Source organism: Ambystoma mexicanum, chromosome 2p (assembly GCF_040938575.1).
Source record: "Ambystoma mexicanum isolate Mex_15411 chromosome 2p, UKY_AmexF1_1, whole genome shotgun sequence".
Lineage (NCBI taxonomy): Eukaryota > Metazoa > Chordata > Amphibia > Caudata > Ambystomatidae > Ambystoma > Ambystoma mexicanum.
The window spans coordinates 1179327315-1179352290 of NC_090923.1; the positions used below are offsets into that span (position 1 = coordinate 1179327315).

The 24976-nt window shown below is 44.4% G+C and overlaps 1 protein-coding gene across 1 annotated transcript in view; it reads left to right on the plus strand.

The window, feature by feature from the left end:
- Positions 1 to 24976, plus strand: part of LOC138567295 (extracellular matrix protein 2-like) — a 510028-nt gene that overhangs the window by 352931 nt on the left and 132121 nt on the right. The window lies entirely within an intron of this gene.

The window sequence follows — 24976 nt, forward strand, 5'->3', positions numbered from 1 at the left end:
CCTTCCGAAGAGAGGCATCTACCTCCCACTCTGCTTGGAGAAACGTCTGATCTGCAGAGAGTTAGAGCTAGATGACCGAAGGACTCTAGCAGGGAGGTATTTAGGGAGAGAGAGTTGGATGTAGCGAGGACCCAGGCCCAAGAAGGCTTTGGATGATGCAAAGGGTCTTGAATTTGATCCTTGCAGCCACCGGGTGCCAGTGGAGAGATTTTAGGGCTGGAGAGATGCAGTCCCCGGGCTTCAGACCAAGGATACCGCTTGCGGTCCTATTCTGGATTAGTTGAAGAGTGCAGAGTGAGGAAAGAGGCAGATTAAGGAAGATGCTGTTGCAGTAATGACGCCTTGAGAGAAGCAGAGCTCTGGAGACATTAAGTTTCTGGGGGAAGGTGAGAAAAGGTAGAATGCCTCTGAGGAGATGAAGCTTATAGTGGGCCTTCTTGGCAAGGTCCGCGATATAAGGTGAAAAGGAGAGAGTGGAGTCGAAGATGACACCCAAGTTTTTAGCTTCACTCCAGGGTGAGGGGGGCCCAGGGAGGATGCTAGAGTGTAGGAGGAAAGGAGAGAGTAGGGGTCCCAATGAAAAGGATCTCAGTCTTACTGGCGTTAAGGCAGAGATCGTTAGCAACACACCATACCTGAAAAGCAGTCAGACAGTCAGGAAGGAGAGGAGGAAGAGGCGGGAAGCTTAAAGGAGAGCTGTGTGTCATCAGCATAACACTGGAATTGAGGAGAGAAGGTGGAGATCAAGTGGGCAAGAGGAGCAAGGTAAACGTTGAAAAGCCACGCGAGAGGATCAAGCCCTGAGGAACGCTGCAAGTTGAGAGTGAAGTAGAGGAGAGAAAGGGGCCCAGTTGTACTTGGGAGGGCCAATTTGAGAGGAAAGAAGACAACCAATCCAGTGGCAGGTCCGTAATGCCCAAGGTATCCCAGAGCCTATTTATGAGGATGGAATGATTGACCATGTCAAAGGCAGAACACAGATCAAGCAGAATAAGGGCGAAGGAGAGTTGGAGTCAAGGTTTGAGAGCAGGTCATCACGGGTGTTCAGGAAATCAGTTTCCATGCCTCTGGCTGCTCCGATGCCAGACTGGTGGTCATGAAATCAAACAACAGATTCAGTGTGATGGATTAGTTGGGAGATAACCAACTTCTCCAGGAGTTTGTCCAAGAAGGGGGTAGTGGACATAGGATAGCAGCTAGCCGGGCAGGAAGGGTCTGCAGATGGCTTTTTTAGGGGGGGCGCACAAGAAAGTGCTTGAGGGGTGAAGGGAAGGAGCCCCAGTGGCAAGAAAGTGGTTAGAGAACTCAGCCACAGAGGGAGCGAGAGAGGCAATGTTGTCCTTGATAGTTCTATAGGAGCTGGGAAGCACCCATTTGGAGGAGACATTCATAGAGCAGACTGTCTTGGTGACCTCATCCAGTGGTATGGGTGAGCAGGAGGAGATTAGAGGGGGGAGAGGGCATGGGGAGGCCTGCATGCAGGCTGGGATGGGGGGTTGTAGGGGAGAGAGGGGACACAATATCCTGAGTTTTGTTTGTGAAATGGGTGGCCACTGCTGTGCAGAGGGCCTGAGAAGGAGGAGGAGACTGCAGTAGGATTGGCAAGTTCCTTGCAGATTTGAAAAGTTCAGCCGTGTTGTTTGCCCCTGAGATACGGGATTGGATATGGGCCTGTTACATGGAACGGATAGTCTGTATTGCCTTTGGTGCAGACGACAGACCAGTTTTTCAGAGGATCTGCTAGAAGCCAGCCAGTATTACCCATATTGACCTTTTACAATTTACCTTCTGCACAATTGACCTTTATATTATATTAGTCATTTTATGGATTGGGTTGGTTTTGAATTATAAATAATATAAGGGGATTCGGTGGGGGCTTGCTGGGTGTTTTGGACTGGATGAGGGTTGCGGGGGGTTCCCCTCGCATATATGTCCTAATTGACCTTTTAAATTAGGTCAATTCTCCCGAGGTCAATTCTCCCGAGGTCAATTGTGAAAAGGTCAATTAGTATACATCCAGCCAGCCACTTCCGTTCCGCAGCTTTGCACTTGCGTTTCTGAGAGGCTAGGTCGGAATCATACTAACTACTGAACTTGGAAGCAGGCTTCATGCGGATCCTCGTGGCAGGGAAAGATGCTTCAAGGTGCTAGAGTCTGTTCAGAACAAGAAGCTCTAAATATTTAAGATGAAAACACATATATATTTTTATTTATTTTATTTGGCATTTTTTGGTTAGTATGTTACAAACCTTTTTGCCTTTTCTTTTTTAAGAAACACAACTTCATTAAAACAAACATGGAATAAATATAAATGAAGATAAATGAGCAATTGGAAATAAAAGTATATCTTAGTTCAGTTGAGACTGGCGTTAGTCACTTTATTTTCTTCAGTCTGCTTAGTCCAAGGTTTTGAATGTTAACTTTTGATACCTGTTAACATGTTCAGTCTCTTGAAAATTGCTAATATCAGTTTGACCAACACTATTGTAAGTCATAGTCATGGACCTCTCAGGATCTCTAACCACCATTCTTCAGCCATGCGAAAGCCATTGTGCATTGTAAATTCTATCATCAGTCGAGTTCTAATTTCATTTAATTTGATACAGTATAGTACCAAATGTTTAATTGTTTCTGTAGCATCGTCTTTATGGCACAATCTGCAGTTTTGTTTCTCTATTGCTCGTTTGGTGAGTATTTCGCCAGTAAGGAATAGTTTTAATTTAAACCTCAAATATTGGTCTCTGAAAAGGGCGTTGGGGAAGATTTCCAGATATCGGGGAATGGTATGTAGAGCTCTACCTTCGGACAAAGGTCTTCCATATAGTTTGAAATTTTGCCTTTTCGTTTTGCGTGGTAAACCAGTCGCTCCTATAGAGTTTTTTCTTGATCTTATCTGGATTCTGTAAAAGTGTTTGATCGGCCTCATCTAGGTCGACTACTATTGCTTGGCAGATGGTTCTCCATTCTAGCAATGTATGATTGATGTTTTTCTTAAGCGGTTCGCTTAATACTTCAAAACCAGATTGTCATGGGGGATCTAAGCATTTGCGATAGAGAGCGAGTGACATACTATGATAGCTTTTAGCAAAGTTAGCCCAAACTCCATTTGTACGGCTTGTACCGTTGTACCTGAGGTAGTCTCAACATTCATTTTCAAAAGACTCCTTCAATTATAGCCCAACTCTCTGATTTAAATGTAAAGACTGTTTCGGCTCCATAGGTAAGTATGAGAACCACTTTAAGTCTGTAAAAGTCAATCAGCTGCTTTATTGAGAACTCGCAATAGCGTTTCAGTAAAATTCTTCCTTGGCTTGCAAGATTTATGGTTTTAGCTTTTAGTACCTCAAGTCTTGGTATATCCATCTTGCTATCATTAAGACATATGCCAAGGTAGGTGAACACTGTTACTTGTGGTATTTTTTTGCCGTTTATATACCATGCATTAAATCTTTTTCATTTGGTCTGTCTTGCTCGTTCACCAAAAGCCATCACTCTGGTTTTTGTTGGATTAATTTTAAGACCATTTGTTTGAACATAGGCTTGTAAATCGTTCAATAGATGATGTAGTCCTACTGGTGTTTGGTCAAGCAGGACTACATCATCAGCGTATAGTAGACGGGCTATTTCAGTCTCGCCGTTTTTTGGTGGAAAGCTTCGGGTGTTGGAAAACGCTTGTTTGGGCAGCCCTGTTTGAGGCCTTTGTTGGTTTTAACAGATTTGGTTAACAAACGCTGTCGATCAAGGCAAATCTGTACTGAGGTGTTTGTGTACAGCTTTTGAATGATATGGCATATTGCACTCGCGCAAACCCCACTGTCTTAATTTGTCCCATAATTTAGGTATGTTCACTGCATCAAATGCTTTGCTAAGGTCAATAAATGCTGCAAAGACTTTTTTATCGTTATATCGTTCGGTTTGAGACTTTAAGATGTTAATAATGAATAGGTTTAGTGAGGTACCGATACCCTTGACAAAGCCGCTTTGCCAGGGGTCACGAGGGCCAAATTCTATACTCCATTTGCTCACTTGTTTTGCTGCAAAAGATGCAAATATCTTGCCAATGACGTTGAGTAAGGCGATCGGCCTGTAGTTGGATGGTTTAGATCTTAAGCCTTTTTTAAAAATTGGAATTATAATTGCTGTTTTCCATGATGTTGGCACTTCTTGGTTTTTAATTATCTGTGCGAATAGAAGCATTATAATTTCAGCTCATTGATCAGGATGTTCTTTGAGATGAGCATTCGTCAGACCGTCGAGTCTGGGCGCTCTAGATCTATTCAGTTTCTTTATTGCATCCCTTACTGTCTCCACGTCTATTTCAAGTTTATCTCAGCTTGGCTGATGTTCATTCTGGTCCACAACTTCGTTCGAAGAGTCGTAGAATTTTGAAAAAAATTCAGTCCAATCTGTGGCTGTAATTGAGTTCGATCTTCTAGCATCTTGCGGCTTGCCCAGATTATGAATCAGCAACCAGATTTGAGCAACATATTTGGTTTTTATATTATGGAGCATTAGTTCAGCATCTCGTTGGATGGTCAATGTGTAATGGACTTTTCTCCAGTTACAATATTTTTGTTAAATTTTTTTGGCCTGGATTTGTCGAGTGGTCGTTTCATTAGCCTTCAACGCACACAATTCTCTGTTCATTTGTTTAAAACACATATACATCGGATAAACAATCATACCCACAAACAATTAAGAAAGTTATGATATAAAGCAGTAGAATATGAACTCAGTTTTGTTCAGCTGCTTCTTTAAATACTATTAATAAAGGACCTTGAAGATTCTTTTTCATACTGGAATGGACGTCTTGTCATCTCAAACTGCACCTGCACCATTCATGATTACAAAAGATCAGCAAATATTACAGGCATTTTAGGAGCATGTAAATGATATTGTTAATCCTCAAAGTTCAATTCATTAACCATAGAATATATCTTATCTCATGGTGTCATCACACAGTAAGGTCAACAACTTAAAAGCATTAGATAGGTCATAAATGCACTAGGAGCTTTCAAATAAGTTTATGAAATATCCTATAGCCTATAATTCTTAACACCTCTTTTTTTGATCAAGGGTTAGGCCTTACCATTCCTGCTATAAAAGAGGGGTAATCTAGATAAATACAAAGAAGTGAACATTACCAGGGATAGATTGGTGATAATTGAGCCTTAGCACCCAAAGCGAGACGGCTGTATGACTATTGGGTGCCTGGAAGCCCAACTTAATGGCCCTGAGCAAAGCAAGGTCCAATAGGAAGGGCTCAGGGCACTTAATTGCAGTCCCACCCACCCTTCAAGGGTGCAATGAGTACTAACATATTTTGGATGGGTGGCAAGGTTTCTGGACAGTCCATTCAAAAGTATTTTAGGAGCAAGAAATATGTTCACCTGCTATGGCAACTTGCAGGTTGCTATCACAGTGTTGCTGTTGATAGATGGGAGTAGAGGGTGGAGGCACCAGCATCATGGCTGGGACAGGGGGGACAGCAACACAGGAAAGCCAGTAGGAACACAGTGTCATGTGGGGAAGTGGTGAAAGGGCCATGTCCAGAACTGGTGACAGGTTAATGTGGGATGAGGCATGTGGAAGCCACCGCTGCAGATGTAGAGACAGTGGACTGCGCCAGATGGAAATGATTCGGTACACGGGAGGATATGCTGGGATGGGAGTGGAAGCAGGTAAGGAGAAAGGCGGTGGGCAGGGCAGTAGAGAGCCAGCAGGGCACACAGAAAGGGCACATGAACTGAGGGATCTTTGGCTTCCAACAGCCAAGCAGGATTGTGGAATGTCTTCCAATTACCAGAAGATAGTGCCCTGAACATTCCAATATTATGCAATCCTATCTGGCTGCACAAAGGGATGCGTGTGCTAATAGCTTACATACGTGTGAGTTCTTGATTCAGTTTTTGTATTGATCAATATTACCAGTGACACACTGTCCTCAATGGCTCATTATACCCAATGGGGCATTACCCCTGGGTCAGTGTACCCTGAGTGGTAGTCAACTAAGAGTTGAGAGAGAGCACCCAATGGTGCCAATAGTAAGGCACTGCCATCCAGCCTAACAAGTAGGAGCAAGCAAGACTTTATTTATTTTTATTTATTTTAGCATTTGTAGAGCGCACTACAGCCCACAGGCATCGTGGCGCTGTGAGATGACGTAAGAAAACTTAATTATGGGTTACAGAGATGCAGCCCAACAGAAATGCTAAGTACAAAAAGTTACGTTACAAGATGCTTTTGGTACAGTGGGCCTCATTACGAATCAGGCGTTAAGGGGTTAACGGCGCCTTAACGCCTGATTACAAGGTCCGTTAGCGCCATGGTGATATTAGCGCCTGCTTTTTGCAGGCGTTAAAATCCATTGCGCTAAGGGACCATGGTGCTAATTACGCCACTGTAATTTACGGTGGCGTAATTAGCGCCTTCCCCACTCCCATTATGCCCTATGGGGCAAAAATGGGAATGGGGAAGGGTAAAATGGGAAATGGGGATTTACCGCCCCACTCACCTTGGAATGGGGCGGTAAATCCGCCATCCACCATGGTGTAAACAGAGTTTACACCATGGTGGTAAGGGTACGACCCAGGCGGTAACTTACCGCCTGGGTCGTAATGAGGCCCAGTGTTACTTAGATGCAGACAAAGTGGTTCATAGATATGCGCAAGAAACCTAGACAAAGAGCCTTGTTTTGATGGCTTTGCGGAATGCAGAGTGAGAGTCAATGGCTCTGATCTGGTGCGGGAGCATGTTCCAGAAGGTGGTGGCCATGGTGCGGAAGCTAGTGCCACCCAAACGCACTCTGCGAGTTAGGGGAACCATGATTTGGTTCGAGTAAGCCAGTTTAGAGGGTCTAGATGGTGTGTGTCTGGCAATCCTCTGGGCGAGGCGGGGGGCACGGCCATGGAGATATTTGTGTGTCAGGGCAAGGGTAACCTGAGTTATCATACATAAAACATTAGTCATATTAAATAGAAGCAACAAAATTTGCCAGATTTCTGAATTACTCGCACAGGCATGAACATTGTAATTACTAGCTTTACCTGAGTAATAACTATTTCTTAAAATTCAATATGCATTTGATGGGCATTTAAAACAAAAGATAAGCATATGCATCATAAGGTAACAGTTTAGAGAAGGACCTGGAGCAATACCTTCAGAGCGAAGAGAGTTTTCAGCATTGAGTCACAGCATTGGGAAGCTGGAAAGAATTACCAAGGAAAGAACAGGAGCTGCTGGGTAAAAAGAGAGTCTGCCATGTAAGGGTAAGGACAATAGGAAATGCTGAGCAGGATGGAGGCAGGTAAGGAGAATAAAAAATGCTGAAATGTAAGAAATTGGGTCAGAGAGAGGCAATAATGCAAATGTATTAGGAACTACTGAGGAGAGAATGGCATACAATGACAATCTGAGAAAGTAGATGTGAGCCCAGGGCACTTCTGAGCATTCTAGTAAAGGTGCTGGATAACAGTTTCTTCAACATCCCCATCTCTGTGAACATCACCTCCATGCTAGAAATCTTCAGTCAGAAGGAGATTTCTGGCACCCCCTCCTTTCCCCTCACACTACATGAAGATTACAGTAAACAGCGGATGCCAGAGGATGGGGAACCAGTTACGTGGCACTTAGTAGTTTGACTCCTCCCGGACAGAATAGTCTTCCCGCACTGCCAGTGTGTGGTAGAGGGAAGAATTCACCCAAGTGAATTTCCACAGGAAGGACAGGGTGAAATATAGTAACAGTGACATTTTAATAAGATTCCGGGGGGTAATATAAGAGCTTCATGCAAAGGTTAGAGTTTAAATTCACAAACTGAACAGTTAACCACTCTAGGCATAGAAAACAAACTGAAGAAGAGCCCAAGTCGTGATGTCTTCCACGAGAAGGTCAAGGGCTCCCGCAAACAGCAAAAGAGTCCCTGGCATGCCTCCTACTGCAATAGAGCAGACCTCTCCATGTGGCTGATGAGGATCATTGTCCTTTCCAAATTAGCAGAGTCCGAAACAGGGCCTCGCTACATGGAGGAGGAATAAAAGAAGTTTGGGATCACATAAGAAGGTACCCTGGGTGAGGTGGCATGATGCTCTGTTGAGCTGGAAGGAGTCCCTACAGAAATATCATAACTGTGTATCATAACCGTGTAGCGACCATCCCGTGCACCAGCCGCCTGCTGAGATGGGGGAGGACATGGCCACAAAAAAAGATATAGCAGCACTGCAGGAACAGATAAGAGGAATAAGGACTGACATTGGTTATAGGCTTGCTGGCTTGGATACAAAAAATGGAGGCCCTGAGTGACAGAGTCCAAGGATTAGAAGCCAATCCATCCTAACTAGACATACTAGAGACACCATTGGGCATAAGGATATCGGAACTAGAGAGGCAAGAAGAAGCAATGAGCCTCAAAATGGATGACTTTGAAAACCGAGAAAGGCACAACAACCTCAGGTTTTTTGGCTTCCCAGAAAATGAAGGGGAAACAGAGACAGGTAGAGTGAAAGCGATACAAGAGTTCACAAGGGAATGATTTGGCAATAAAGGATTAAGTGAACCCACGATTGACAAGAGCTCACTAGGCAGGAGGTGGCGGTCGAGGATTAAGATCTGTGCTGGTGAGATTCCATTATTACACAGAGAAATGTAAGATGTTGGAAAAGGCCAGAAGAGAGGGCCGCATAGACTATGGAGACGGGAAGATGGCCAAATACCTAGACCTCTCCCGTTTCACACTTACTAGGTAATGTCCTTGTTCCCCCCTTACCCAATGGCTAAGTGAGAAGGGGTGAGGTATCACTGGGGGTTCCCCTTCTTGGTTTCATTTGAATATGAGGGCCAGAAGTACAAACTAGTGACTGAAGAAGATAAAAAAAATTCACAGGCAAACTGAGGTGAGAGTGAGGGCCCCAGGTCCAAGAGGACAACTCAAAGCACAAATGAAAAGGGGGAGAAGGAAACACCAAGGACAGAGGAAGAATCCCAGGTTCCAGAAAGTACAGAAAGATGAACACTCCAATGTCTGAGAAGAGATGAGGAGGGAATGATCAAGACCAAGAATGAATATGCTGTAAATACCTGGCAGTAGTCAGTTGGATTTCTGATTATTCCGAGTAGAAGGGCACTTAAGAGTACTGTATTTTATGTGGCGTTGGAAACAGTAATCAACTAATAGCCTTAATGGGAGAGGAGGAATTGGCGGAGGAACTCGTCAGAGGATAGCCCTAATGGGTGAGGTGTCCACCAGCGGAGCGGAGTATTAAAGGAAGTGCAACAAGCTAGAGGATTTATTTTCGAGTTGAGAGCAGGTGGGGCTTAGGGAGAAAGGGGTTTGAAATGTATTCCTGTGTATTGGGTAATACTGGTGGAACAGTCCGAGCATGGGGATAGCAACTGTTCCAGGCTGGATGCCGAGGGGTCAGAGTGGGGGCAGAGGGCTGTTGTGGGTTCTTTCTTGGGGTCAGGAAGTATAGGTATCAAAATGTTTCTGGGGGAAGTTCCACAATTGTATGCTGCTGAAAGTATCGAGAGTCTGGGAGGTTCATTGCTGAAGACACAGTTAAAGGGAGATGATTCAAAGATGATCACCACACATCATGTTGGCTGATGCCAACATATTTCTTACCATAGGTGCACTTAATGTGAGAGGCTTAAATTCCCTGTCAAAGAGATCACTGACCATTCTGGAACTTAATCGATCAAGATTAGACCTCTTGTTTTTCCAAGAAACTCATTGGGTGAGAGGAAGGAATCATACCTGAGGGGAAGGCCTATAAATAGACTATTCCAGGCATTAGGACCAACTTAAAAGAGAGCTGTGGCCATAATAGTGGTGAGTCGTCTTGGAGTAGTGATTTAGAAGGAACTGACAGACCCAGAGGTACGATTAGCAAATGCTAGATCAGAATCAAAGTAAAGTCCCAAATTACAAGCTGTAGAAGAGATAGTATCAGTAAAAGTGAAACTGTTTGTGGAAGGTCGCCTAATCATATGGGGGATTTCACCATTGTATTAGACCTCTCAAGAGACAGTAAAAGAGTGAACGTGACGGCTATCCCACAAGGAATGGGTGGGGAGTCCACTCGTTATAGCAAGAGAAATCAGGACGTAGGCGTTGTTGACGCACTTATATGGCCAGACACGGGGGGCTCCTTCTCGAGAATAGATATTATTCTTGTAGACTTTGGCTTTAAAGGGTATGTTAAAGGAACGGGACTTGAGCTGATTCCATAGTCTGACCATTACCTCACAATAGCAAAGATATGGAATTGGGCACATTATTAAGAGGGGTAAATGGATGTGCAATAATTCTGTTCTCAAAGACAAAGAGGTTGTGCATGGTCTGTTGACTAGCATCAAGGAATATTTTGAAATTAATGATAATGGGTAGGTAGGGGTACCCACACTATCAGAGGGATTCAAAGCCACGATTAGAGTGGAACTTATTAGGATAGGGGCTAAAAAAAACTATATTAATCCAACATCTTCTAAAGAGCTCAAACTATATCTCAATCGAAAGCTCTCTTTATCCAGGACACAGAGAGGAAATTACTATTCCTAAAACAATAATAGTTTATTTGTATTTAGTTCACATAACAAACATTTACAAAATACATTTAACACAACTATTCATCATAGATCTGTAACATGTGAACTAAGTACAAATAAACTATTACTATTCCTAAAACAGAAGTACCACAAAAAAGGGGAAAAGGCGACAAGATCCTGGCCTGGAAGCAGAGGGAAAAAAGACAATCTAAAATGGTGCTACCAATCAGACCCCCAAATGGCCAGGTGGTGTATGACACTTGAAACATAGGAAAGGAATTTAGGAAAGGAATGTAGGCGCTACTATGAAACACTATACAAGGCAGAGTATGACAGTGATGGTAACCATAAAACAATTTCTAGACACATTGACAATTCCAAGCATTACGCTGGAGACCTCCAAACCTGTAGACTTTCCCATTGCAGAAGAAGTGATTAAGACCATGACGAAGATGAAAGGGGGAATCACCCCAGGGGACGATGGCTTTTCGGTCTGATTTTATAAAATGTATTGGTCCACTTTGGCCCTGTTCCTGACGAGAGTGTTTAATGCAGTCCTAGAAGGTGGAGGGTAACCGGAATCAGTGCTGGCAGCAATAATAGTGGTAATATGCAAGGAGGGTAAAGACAAGTCCTATGCATTGTACAGAACTATTTCCCTCCTGAACATTGATGTGAAAATTCTCGCTAAAATACCGGGGAATAGATTCGAGGTAGTCCTCCCTACATTAATACATGGAGCCCAGGTGGAGTTTATTAGAGGACAGCAAGGCTCAGACAATATCAGAAAAACAATTAACCTTTTAAATCTCGTACAAGAGCTGGCTCTAGATGCATGCCTGCTCTCATTAGATTTGGAGAAGGCTTTTGGCTTTTAACAGAGTCGAGTGGCAATACATGAGCCGGTATTGGAAACAATCGGTCGAGGACAGAATTTTCCTTAAATGGTTAGCTGTACTATATACCTTCCCCAAAACAAGGAGCCAGGTGAACGGGAGGCTACCGGATCCCTTTCAATTGTTTAGAAGAACATGACAGAGCTGCCACCTGTCACACTTGCGATATGTTGTAACCATAAAACTGCTGGTGATAGCTATTAGAGTGAATCCTGGAATCAGAGGCATAAAATGTGGTGAAGTGGATTTTAAACTATTCCTGTTTGTTTATGACATCCTGGGATAGATACAGAACTCCCTCCCATAATTGCTGGCTATGATCAACGCATTTGGGAATTTCTCAGGATGAAAGATCAATATAATGTCATGCCGATGCGAAGGGTGGGATCAAGTCTTGAACCTAAGAGGGATGTGCTAGGGATGAGGGTGGATAGAGAAGCGAATATGTATTTAGGAATTCAGTTTCTCAGGGACCTGGCAAGAATACAATACTTACATTTTGACCCCCTCCAGGAGACAGTAAGAAAGAACCTAAAGAAGTAGGGTACACTCATACTCTCATGGTATGATGACCTCAGTAAAAATGAACGTCCCTGCTCCAGCGATCCCAAGGACGCTTCCATGGAGTCTTTTTAAGGACCTGAATTTCATGTTAAGTAAATTCCTTTGGCAGGGAAAAAAGCCCAGGATTAAAAAAACGACACTGACCCTTCCAAAGGAATAAGAGGGATTCGTCCTCTCATACTTCCACCAGTATCATAAAGCAGCCCAAATTAGAAGACTCCTGGAACACATGAGAGCCGCTCTGGGCACATATCAGACGTATTTGGAAGATATGGTAATGCACCCCAAAAAAGGGGGGAACCTGCTGTGGGCACCAATAAAACCACTGCCCAGAAGAATACGTTTTTAACTGACCCTAGAGGTATTGTGATTAACCTGGAAAAAAGGGGGGTTGAATGAGAAATGATCCTCCTGGCCTTCACCAATGAGGTCACTTTGGGGAGCACCTATAGACCTGGCCTGACAAGGGTTTCGTAATACACAAAAATGGTCAGACAGAGATCTTGAAAGAGTGGGCCAGTTATTTCTCGAGGGAGAATTCAAAGGTTATGATGAAGTGAAGGAAATGTTAGGTCCAGATGTGCAAAGCATCTTTGAATACTTTAGATTAAAAGGGAGGGTTACAGATTCCAAATGGAGTAATAATCTGACAAGGGATCTCATGACATTTGAAAATGTTATAGATGGAACGGCTTTGAGACAGGGAATCATCTCTAAAATGTACAAGGCCCTCATTACCGCCGATACATTGGGCAGGCACAATTTCAAAACATATCGGGAGATGCTGACTGGGGAAGAAATCCCAGAGGAGGCATGGGGCAAGACCTACAAAGTTCCCTTCCATGGGAACCTATTCACGATGGCTATGGAGCATAACTTTAAAATGCTGCTCGGCTCGCACTGCTATCCCCTAAAACTATCCAAGATGTACAGAGTTGTATCCCCAGGAATGTCCCCAAGTGTGTGGACAAGTCGGATCGTTATCACAAATTTGTTGGTCCTGCCCCAAGATACACATTTTCTGGGCAGAACCGATGAGTAGGATAAAGGAAGTAATGGGAGTACAGCTCACACTGGACCACTTACAGGTTTTACTGGGTATCCCCCCCAAGAGATAGAGAGGAATACTGGTTCCCGAGGGGGTGGGAAGCAATGTTTCAAGCAGGTACTCTCACAGTGGCTCAAAAGTGGAAAGGCCCATTAGCCCTGGATAAGACAAAATGGCTGCAGAAGGTCTGGCATATATTTATAATGGAAAGACTGACAGCCTTAGTCAATGATTATGAGGTATACTTCCAGGAAGAATGGGGACCATTCAACAGCAAATAGGGTTCCAGTATCTCATAGGTTGGGAGAACCGAAGCATGGGTAGAGATATAATTAACTACAGGGAATTAACTAGAATGAATCATGGGAGTCGGGAAGAAGAGACGGTACATTGGTAGCAACCGGAGGGATCACCTATGTGAGTGAAGGTGGCCAGGTGGAGCAACAGAAACACAAAAGGTGATGAGAAAGGGTGCATGGCAAGATCACCTAACATCCCATACTGACAAGACAACATTTTTTAATAAGCTGCAAATCCAGAAACGTTTGTAACTTTTTATTGTTTGCGGGAGGGAGAGGGCAATCATCTTCATGTTTTTATCTTTTTAGTGTCATTGTGTGTTTATATCGATGAAAAATCCTCAGTTAGACCTTGATGGAGTTAGCAGATACCTTTGCCCCAGAAAAATGATGCTGTGCCAGAACCAAGCCACCTGCCCCATGGTATACTCAAGAGCTCTCTATCAACAAATGATCCATTAGAGTGCTTGAAAAATGCTGGCATAAAACCCACAAACCGAAGGACCATCTATCCTTACCATCCAAATGGCAGGCGCTGATTTCCTAATCCAACGCTACCTATTACACCACCACCAGTACAACATCCTCAAACAGGAACAAAGCCTTTTTCGCAAGTCAAACACTGCTCGAAACCCCACGCCAGAGCCAGAAGTACCAGAATCCCAGGAGAAATGTGAGGCTGTGAGGTGACCCGCGGAGACCGCAGTTACACGGGTGGTGCACCCCGAGAAGAAGCTGTCAGGAGCCGCCTTGGAGAAAATCCTGCCCACTGTCTGTGGGACTCCTAGCAGACCGGAAGGGTGGGTGGCAGGTTGGGGGAGAGCGGGTGGCTGAGCGACATCAGATGATCACAGAGTGTAAGTATAGACTCAGCCATAAGGCAAATGGGAAGGGGTGAACAGATGTTGGGTGTTGGGTGCTGTTGAATATTTTGGGGGTGTAGGATTTGAAGTTGGATGTTAATTGTGGTTAGGGAACATTCGATCTTGAGGTTATCGGTTTCCACCATTGGCCTAGATGATTGGCTCAAGGGTATGGATGATCAGGTTATGTAAATATTGGATTTCCTGTGGGCTGGGCATTGTAGTTCGGATCATGGATGATGGTATCCCCGTGCATACGGCTCAGCAGGTGAGCCTAGCTTGAATCGTGGAAAGTGTTCTTCTGGCTAAGTGTTGCAGAGGTGTTTAATCTACAAGGAAATGCTGCAGGTACAGATTGAGCACATAAAATATTTGTATCCCCGGTTAGGAGACAGGAAGACGACCGTGGATATATGGTGTATGTCCTTGTTGGAGTATTGGTGTAGTTGGGAAATGTTTTGGCTAACTTTGTGAAGGGCTGAGTGTCCGAGATCCTTCTCTCTTTCTCTTCTGTAGTGAAGAAGTGACATCACAAATAAGGTTTGTGTATAGGACCTGGAGCGCACAAGAAGTGCACAACTTTTTAGTGGTTTTAAACAACGAGCGAGAGTTGGAGGAGTTGTGTTTTAGGGCAGTGCACAGAAGATGCATGCGCACGATTGGTGGATGTGCCTTTGGAGATAGATAGATTTGCAGAGGGGCGGCGCACAGAGAATCCCCAAGGTATTGGTCGAAAGCCGGAGAGGCTAGTGATTTTTTTGTGGTCTAAACTGAAATTTGAACAGTTGGTGCAAAAATAAAGTAAAGTGTAATTGTTTGATAACAGTGGAGGTGTCAAAAGCCCTGACTTGGGGTCAAGTAAGTATCAAAATAATGTATTGTGGCAAAAACATGGGGGATACACCCCTACAGCACATGTGCAGATCCATCTGTGCTATAAGAACAAGATATGTAAATATAGCGCGGAATGGACATGAAGCACAGAGGGTAAAATGCCTAATCAATGGCTAAAAGGTGGGAGCGTCTCCAAATGTGTGCAGTAACCATTACACGTACATATACACAAGGTTTACAAGGGGGAAGAAATTGAGCAAGCAAATGGCTATATTTGAGTTGTGAAGAATGTTTCAGGACGATTGGGGGGACATAGCGTGGCATCACTGAATGCTAAACCAACAGGAGGCTGCCGGCGAAAAACCTTCGGCCCCTACTCCCCTCCTCCTGAGCAAGTGAACGAGGGTGCAAACGCCGGGGTTCAGGGATTATAATACCAATCCCATATTTGCACCTCCAACATATAGCAAGAGGGAGGAGCAGGACGAGTCTGGACAGACATCTAGAGGAGCTAAAGCTGCAGGTGGTGAAAATGGGGAGTTCAGTGAAATTCAGGCACACATAAAAGAGAATGACGTGGGAATAGAAGGAAGAAAGGAGCGACCGGAGAACATAGTTCCAAAAGAGTGGGTAGGCAGACATATATTGCTTAAACTAGACAGGGAGATAGCAGGAGAGATGGGAGGCCCGAACCAAGAAGCAGTGGGTTGTAAGGATAAAGGTGAAGCGAAAGAATGAGCAGCGGAAGAAGTAAAGAGACAAGAGAAGGAGGAAAAGGAGGAGTGCGAAATTGCACAAAGGGAGAAACAGAAGGCAGACGTGAGAGGGCGTGAGGAGAGAGAGATGCAGAGACTGAGGGAGCTCGAGCATATAGCGAGAAGAAGTGCAGAAGACGAAAGGGAAAGGCACGTGAAAATAAAGAAGGACAAGAGGAAGTTGGAAGTGGAGCGGCTTCTTAGAGAGCGACAGTGCAGGGAAGAGGATAAGCGTGCTGTGGGGGAAGTGCAAGTAAAGTTGGGTTTAGCACGTTTTAGCAACAAAAAAGGAGAGGAGCAGGGGAGACGAGACCGAGGCGGGAGACGTAGCAAAGCGGCCCGCTACTAGACTTAGAAGGCAATGCGTCCTCCGCGAGGGGGGATTGTGGCAGCGTGAATAACATAGAAGATGGGCAGCAAGAAGGCACAGTATTAAGGAGGCTTAGCTTCCAAGACAACTTTGAAAGCGATGGTGGAGGTATAGGGTCCGATAATGACTTAGTAGGGAGTGAGGACGAGGGAGTAGAGCAATCTTTCCATCGTCCTCAGGGGAAGAGCCTGGACCGAGACACAGTGTGGAGAGACAATAAGGGCATGGACGGACTAAGGGAGAACAGGGGTGAAAGATCACAGCACTCTATGGATATCTCATGCAGCGCAGACAGCGTTACCCCATACACGCAAAGGCTCAGACACCTCACAGCACAAAGGAGAGGAGAATTAGCAAGGGTGTTTACCACCACCAAAGACAAAGGGAGACAGGGTGGGAAGACTGGACTGACGCAATACCAACTATTAGAGAAGGGAGTGGGGTGACCTCAAAATATAACATGGCAACAAATTGACATGGATAATTTAAGGTGTAAGTTACCTTTGTTGACCACAGGAGCTGGGAAACGGATATATGAGGTAGAACGATTAACGGCAGGCACAACATTAGTGGTGGGTGACATGAAAAGCTTACTTTCAGCCATTCTTGGAGAGGTTGCCGACAGCGTAGGGAAAAGAGCTAGCTACCCAGGAATAAAAGCACAGAATATGGCGCACAATGGTTCGCAGTTTAACTACTGCCGAGTGGCCGCATGGCACGCTCTAAGGGTGCAGTACCCAAACACCTCGGACATTAACGCGATTATGGCATGCAAAATGGGGGAAGACGAAGACCCCCTGCAGTACATTCAAGCTATTCAAGAGAAATGGAGACTTAAGACATGGGGACCACGGAAAAAAGTGGGGTTGTTCTATCATAGATTATGTCAAGGGTTGCCTGAGCAGGTGCAAAAACAGCTCAAGAAATTAGTGGGTATGGAGCCTAAACCAGGGTCCCGAAATTCAGCTCACTATAGTGCACTATTTAGGCTAATGCAAAAAAATGTGAGAAAGAAGCAGGAGGAAAGAAAGCAGTAAGAGGCAAAGTTAGTGCAGAAGAAGTTGTCAAAATATACAATGGAAGGGGCGATGTTAACAAGCACGGAAGGACAAGGTACCTCGCATGCGCAGTACAGACTACCACCCGTGGGAGGAGGTATCATGGGGACGGCAACATGTACCACAAGTTTAGAGCTGAAGGGGAGCTACCTAGGGGAAGAGGTTATGGGTATCAGATGCAGCAAGGCCAAGAGGAGTTCTCAGGGAGCTATCAGAGATCAATGGGAGGACCACCCCAGTGTTGGGTGTGTGGACAGATAGGTCACATCTCACGAGTGTGTAGGAGTAGGGGAGGGATGACAGAACCGAGGAATGCAGTACCACCCCACATATCAGGGAGAACAGACCGATTATAATTATCAAGACCAAACACAGCAACAGGTGCAGGCCCCGGACGCACACACACAGGCACACCAACCTATGACACAGACACCCCAGATGCAGGGTGTAAAGACTGGAGGGGGGTCTGTACTTCCGCTCTCTATATGGCAGAGGAGAGGCACAGAGGACCCCAGCCAAGATTCTCTATTATTGGTATGTGGTCGAGCAATCAAGGCCTAGCTTCTCAGGAGGTGATGCAGGCTGGTTCTTAAGAACAGTGTAGTCCCCAAGCCCCCACAAAGGAATGTCCGCACACTGTATTAGTTAAAACACAGTCTTTATATAATTAATATTCAAGGTTATGTACACGATCACGATAACTCACTTTGTACTTGGTTATCTATAATGGCAAATATACAGTTATACGTGGTACGACAATTACAATTAGATCTCTTTAAAGTGCATCAACTGTACGGTTCAATGTCACACAAATCAGTTCGTAAAGGAAACCAACAAAAGATATAAGAGGAAAGCAGTTGGTTAGAACAATTGGCAGAATACTGGCCCCTACCACTAGACACAGTTCTGTGTGGAGATCCCCCCACCTGGGCAACCTATAGAATAAAGATATATCACAAGCTTAGTCCATATATTGTTCACAAGAGTCTTTCCAATAGTTCAGCAACCCCAAAGTACCTGGTGTTGTAGCGTTCCTCATCGGGGAATTGACGGCCCTTCTTGAGTGCCCTCCCTTTAAGGCAGGAGTCACGGGTCGTCGAATGTCCGACGGAGAGCAGGGTGAACTACGCGGTGAAGTGGCAGCTTCTTTCCTAGCAGTGCTCGTCGACGGGGAAGCGTAAACATCCTGCAAGGAAGAGGCGTGCGGAGCACCTCAATGTCAATAGTTCTGGACTGCAAAGAGTTTGAAGAACTGTGGCCCAGCAAGGGCATCGAGTCGTCGGAGTCTCTGTGGTCTTTGGGTGACAGGAAACCCACCAGCGGATACTCCTTGGCGCGTCGACGGCCTGACCTTTTCCGGCGGGATAAGGCGGGCGGCGGTGCAGACGAGAGCGTCCTTGGATCAAATGTTCTTAGGCAATGGGAGCACAGCGGCTCCACCCGGCGACGGCGGTCGTCGACAGTGGCGGACAACAGTCCGGCCGCTTCTCTTTGGGATTCCGCGGCAGTCCCCGTCTCCGGTCAGCAGCCTTTCAGGGGTCTGTCTACCAGGGAACTTTGCCAAAGATCAGCTGGTGTACGATGGTCCCTCATAGCTCGGGAAGAGGGCGCCTTACCAGGTCCTCTCTAGGTCAGCCCTTGGAGACACAGCAGCTTTCAGATTGATGAAGGAGAGCAACAGCAATTCTTCTCTTCCAGCGGGGCTTCAATGTCAAGCTTCAGTTTCACTCCAGTTACTCTTCATAGTTTGGACTTCAGCTTCTGAACACTTCTGAACACTTCCTAGCAGTGAGAGGTCCCCAGATATACTGTTGATCTCCCATTCATCCTGCTGGGTCACACTCAAGCAGTCAATCACTTCGAAGGGCATTCAGCAGTCAGTCAGCCCATGAGGCCCACGGTGCATTCAGGCCATTCTTCTCCATCCAGACACCCATAACACAGAATGTGGATTCGAAGAAGTACCACGCCATTCAACACTACACACTGCATTCATTCCAGTTTCGGGCAGGGCTGTCTCAGTCATTGTGTCAAACACCAGATACCAGACATCCACAACAAGAAGTGCAGATTTGTCACACACTCCATTCACCCAGGTCCCACCCACAGGTGTACCCGCAACATACGGTCATTGGGAAGGCTCCAGCCAGTCTGGTCGGCACTTCCCCTCACTAACATAAATGGAACTTCCACCCAACAGTCAGTCAGGGGGAAGGGACTGAGTCAGGGCTTCCCGGGACTTCTGGAAGTTCAAGGTAACAGGCGATGGAAGGCAAGAGGCCACGGGGGCCATCTTGTCTCCATCAGGAATCTACCGATTCCCATGACAGGGTCTGGGCATCCCAAAATGGAGGACGCTCAGGGCACCAGTCATTTCAGCACGGAGCTGCCACCAGCCCATACCCTGCTCTGTGGGCCACCCACAGGTGCCCAAAAACATACACTAGGGGCACAGTGTTATACCCCCACCCATGGGTGCCATAAGGGTATCCCATGGGTCTGTACACCAAACCAAAAGAGAGAGCTGCACCGCCAGGAGTCCCACATGAACTCCTGAGCAGAAAACACGACAGAACACACGATAAAAAGAAGTTAACAAGGATACGGAGGCCCTGTCCCTCAGATGCATTTCCAGCATCACACAGTGTCCCGCACAAACAAACTCACAGCACCACCTACACTGCAGATGCAGAATAACATACAGTCACTACACGCAGCACAGCAACATGATGGGACACTGGCGCACGCAGATTTAATGGGCATATCTTCCATTCAAAAGTTGGGAGGGGTGACTGTGGTGGGGAGCAACCTGTTCACAGGGAACAGAATGTAATTGTACGCACAATATGACAGCCCACAGATGGACCTGATGTGTTTGATCCTATCGATTACACCCAACCCAGCAAGGAACCATGTATAGGGGTGACGATAGGTGACAAGACTTTTTCCTTTCTCGTAGACACAGGGGCTACTAGGTCCTGTATCAGGGAAGGAAGGTATCAAATGTCAGGCAATGCCATGAATGTGCAGGGATTTTTTAAAAATGTTTTTATTTGTTTAGTTGTAAGACACAACTTTTCAAATATTATATACAAAACAATCATAAAATACACTTCATTGAATTCTGAGAATCAATTAAAATTAACAATTGAAGTTAAAAGAAAAAAGAGAGAAGAAAACAAAACACATATTATTGCATTACAGTAGATTTGAATCACCAAGCAACACTTTTCTCTCTTTTTGAACTAATTGCAGTCTGGCACTGTAACTTCTAAAAAGTGGATGATTGCCACTTTGACTGCTAATCTTGGACATGAAAAAACCAATTGCCATATTTCTTGATGATTTAGCTATACGGTGAAATCAAACACATGCTGAAAAAATTGTTTACAGATTGCGGAGAGACCAGGGCATGTCACCAGAAGATGTTGCAAAGATTCAAGCTCATGTTCATCTAAGCAATATCGGCAATGCCTTTCACTTCTAGGAATTAATTTTCTCCTGAACAATATTTCACCAGTATGCCACAGGTTAAACCTGAAGCGCATGTATTGACTATGGATGTGTGGTGAAGGGCATTTGGTGAGGTATTCTGCCATTTGCCTATATCTTTTCCTCCCAAACAGTATTATATCGAAATCTTTGAAACAGGCACAAGCAGTAATATTCTGTATCCAATCAAATTGGAAAAGTTTAATTTTGGCACACCCGGGGTTGTTAATTAATAGGTCCACATCTATGGAAGCCTCTGCCATGGCATTGAATGTGATTGTGCAACATTTTTTAGATGATGCATTAGAATTTGCCAAGAGATATTGAGCTACTGTGCTCAGAATGTTAGGTGTTTGCACACCCAATAGACATTTACAAACTAAAGAGCACATCTTCCACAAAAGTTGAGAATATAGGGAAAGAAATCCTAGCTCATATCGTATCATGGGCAACGGAGTGCATTTAGGAAGGAGTAAAACTTGCTTCCAAAATCTGGACTCCAATTTGGCCCATTCCTCTCTTTTCTCCGGGCAGAAGGCTTCCATGCCATATATCAATATCGGTGTTACTTTCATCTGATAAAATGATAGGACATGTTTAAGTGAATATTTTCCGAATCCACGAGCTAGCAGTTTTGCCTGTGAGGTTAAAGCTCGTAGTTTGGATTCCAGTTCCCACTTGTGACACGCCAAATTATTATTGAGTTTGAGAACATAATGCCTAGATATTTATATTGGTCTACAACTGTCAGATTTATATTTTGTAACCTCCATCTATATAGCTGTTTCTTATGTTTTTTACTGTTCTTGCACACTACCACTTGTGATTTGCTGATATTTATCACCATATTATTTTCGTTGGTATACGTGTCAAGAGTTTGTGGCATATTTTGTAGTCCATTTGGGGTTTGAGACAGTATTACCAAATCATCGGCAAATAACAGATGTCTTATTTTCTGATTGCCCAACTTTGGCGCATCACATACTGTGTTAACAAAAATATCACCCATGTCAAACATAAAAAAATTGAACAGAAATGATGCAAGTGAGCACCCTTGCTTCAAGCCCCTCTCTGTAACTATTGGGGCAGACAGGGTGCCCTCGTATGTTAATCGCATTTGCATCGTTGTATCTGTGTGAAGTAACATGACTAGGGTTAATACAGATGATGGACAGTTGTGTTTTTTAAATTTGTTATAGAGCATGACTCGGTCAATTGAATCGAACGCTGCCTGAAAGTCGATAAACGCCAGGTATAATGGTTGACCCTGCTCAGCATATTGCTTTTTTATTAGATTTAGACATTAGATGTTTGGAACAGTCCCCATTCCTGACACAAATCCCGCTTGGAATGGATCTTTTAGATGATATTCTGTGACCCATTGGTTCAGTTCTTTTAGCAGTAACCACCCATAGATTTTTCCTGGGACATCTAACAGTGAGATGGGTCGGTAGCTGCTAGGTGACTGGCGGTTTCCCTTTTTAAATATTGGTAGTGTTATAGCATGTGTCCAACTTTTTGGCAATGCTTGCTCTAGATTTATGGCTGAGAATATCTTAAATAATATAGAGGCCGAGATCGGGATGCGATTTCAGCAGATGGTTCGACAACCCCTCAGGGCCCGATGCCCTTGAGTTGCTTGCTGTTTTGATGAGACATAACAGGTCATTTTGATCAAATTCGGGAAGGAATTTCTGCATGAATTTACTAGGATCTAATGTTACACTACCTTTGGGTACTGCATAAATATCAGTAAAATGTTGTATCCACTTTTGTTCATCGACTGCGTTAGCTTGAATTGTAATCTGTGAACCTAATGCCACCTGATTAATTATCGACCACATTTTTGCTATGTTCTTAGTTGCAGGACTGCTCAGCATGTTAGCACTATCATTTTGATACAATTGGGCTCGATGTTGTCTTACCCAATTTACAGAATGATTTCTGATCTTCCTTAGTTGATTCGCTTTCAGGTCCGGGGTGTTATGAGCCACATGCCTCACTTCGACACAATACAATGTTTTCCTCATTTTAAGAGCCAGATCAAATGAGTGGAGGTGGAATTTGGCTTTTGGTTTGTTGTGTGTTACTCTAGGCTGCCGGAATAGTTGCATTGTATTGCTATATTCTATTCCCAGCAAGCCTCTACCCCCAATATTTTCACTATGCGAGATCGCCAAGAATTTATTGAAGTGCTGTAAACCCTCCTCCGACCATCAGAGTCGATTCAACCCTGGATTGACAAGTAGATGGCTTCCTTGCTGAGCATTTGCACACTCTGGGCTTTGATCTTCACTCTCCCATGTCATTGCCAAGATGTTATGGTCACTTTGCTTGGGGTTTTGAACCTCAAAGTCCAGTACAGCTGGTAGCAAATTATCATTCACATATATGTAGTCAATTACAGAATGATTGTTCCCTCGTTTCCATGTTGCATTCAGTGGTATATCCGCTTTGAACATGCCATTTAACATGTGAAGGCTACGATGCTTAGTGAACATGTTCCATCGATGTGTTCTTGCTCTATCTCCTTGTGTTTTAATATCACAGCAGTTGATATTCAGGTCCCCTGCTATTACTGGAAAAGACACCATTGGATCGAGCTCACCATAAGCATGTGGTTGTTTGGCATTGCCCACAATTCAGATGATGTTACTTTCATTGATGTGATAGCAATTACTAGCCCAGAGGAGGGTCTACCAGAGACAAGTTTGTGAGCAGGATTTAGATAAATGTCATGTTCGTCCCATACTGGGGCAGACGTAAACCACGTTTCTTGTAATAATATAATATCACTGGCTCCCAAATTACTACTATCGTTGTTGAGTAGATAGGTGAAACCTCTTGTATTCCAACACAAGAGCGTGGCTATCTTTTTTTGACTTGTCCTGTCTAGTTATCGTATCACCTGACTACATTTGCATTAACATAAACGGGCTTTTTGTTGTGATACTTTTTCCATCATATTCTGGGTCAAGGTCACCTTGGGTTCACTTTTGTCATTTTTTTCTAAGCTTTCATTTATGAATGGTGTTGTTTCTGGTTTTAAATCAAACCCCATGTCATATAGAGCCCTTTTTGCTGACCAAATTAGATATTGTATGACCCTGGAGTTTAACCAAAGTTTGACTTCATTTAGCTTACCTTCATTGGTGAAATCCACACAGTCAATATCTAGTGAGGTTATGTCCTCCAACTGAGCTATCTCAGAAAGGATGGCCATTAGCGACCTCCTATTGAGATCATATTGTACACATGGGGATGGTGGACATGCTAATGTTAAGAATGCATTGCTAAATGTTTATATTCTGACCTAGATGGAGGATTAGGTTTTTCATTTTTGTCCACCTTGTGTACATTGCTCATAGTTAGAGGTTTCAATGGACCTTAACACTATTTCCATTCATTGGAGTACTTCTGCTGTCATATTTGGGCCAATGCTTATACAGTCGCTGTTCCCCAAATTAACTTCCTGTTGAGTATTCAGCGCTGTTGCTGGATCCTTAGTCAAAATGAGAGGAATGGGTATCACCTCACCAAAATGTGTGGCTTGCCGAGACTCCCCTTCCTCAACACTAACTTTGTGTGAGCTAAGCGTGTTTGTAGCTTTACTCCTTGCATCGGATTGCCTTTGCAACAAGGCCTGATTTTGGGGCTTCTCTACCAGTACTGACTGCCCCTTTGCACCACTCACACGAAATAACTCTGGAATCATATGACCAGCCATGTAGGCATCCACGGCTTTTCATATCTCTTGTCTATGATTGTTGGTGGCTTCTTGGTCTCTTGCTTGTGCCAGTGCAACATTTGCCACTCTAGGGCATTCAGTAGACACATTAGTCTTTGTTTTTGGGCAGTTCTCAATATTGCCATTATTCACTTGTCATAGTAAATCATCTAGGGGGGCATAATCCAGTTGTTTTGGGCCATAATTTACCTGACCCCCGTTGTCCTTGACTAGTGATTGCTGTTTATATTTTATTTTAACAGCCTTTGAGGCAATTGTGACACTCTTCTGTGGTAGACCTATGGCCTTAAAGAACTGCTCAGTGCCCGATGTCACCCCACTCCTTTCCTTCTTCTGATTTTTAGATAACTTGTTAGGAGGGACATTGTTTTTGGGTTGCCCCATTCTACCTGCATTAAAGATGGTATATTCCTTTTTTGGTGCTGTAATATGGACCAGACTGGAAGTATCCTTAGATACAGGCTCCTTAATAGGAGGTGTCTGTGCCAGATCTGTTGTATCATA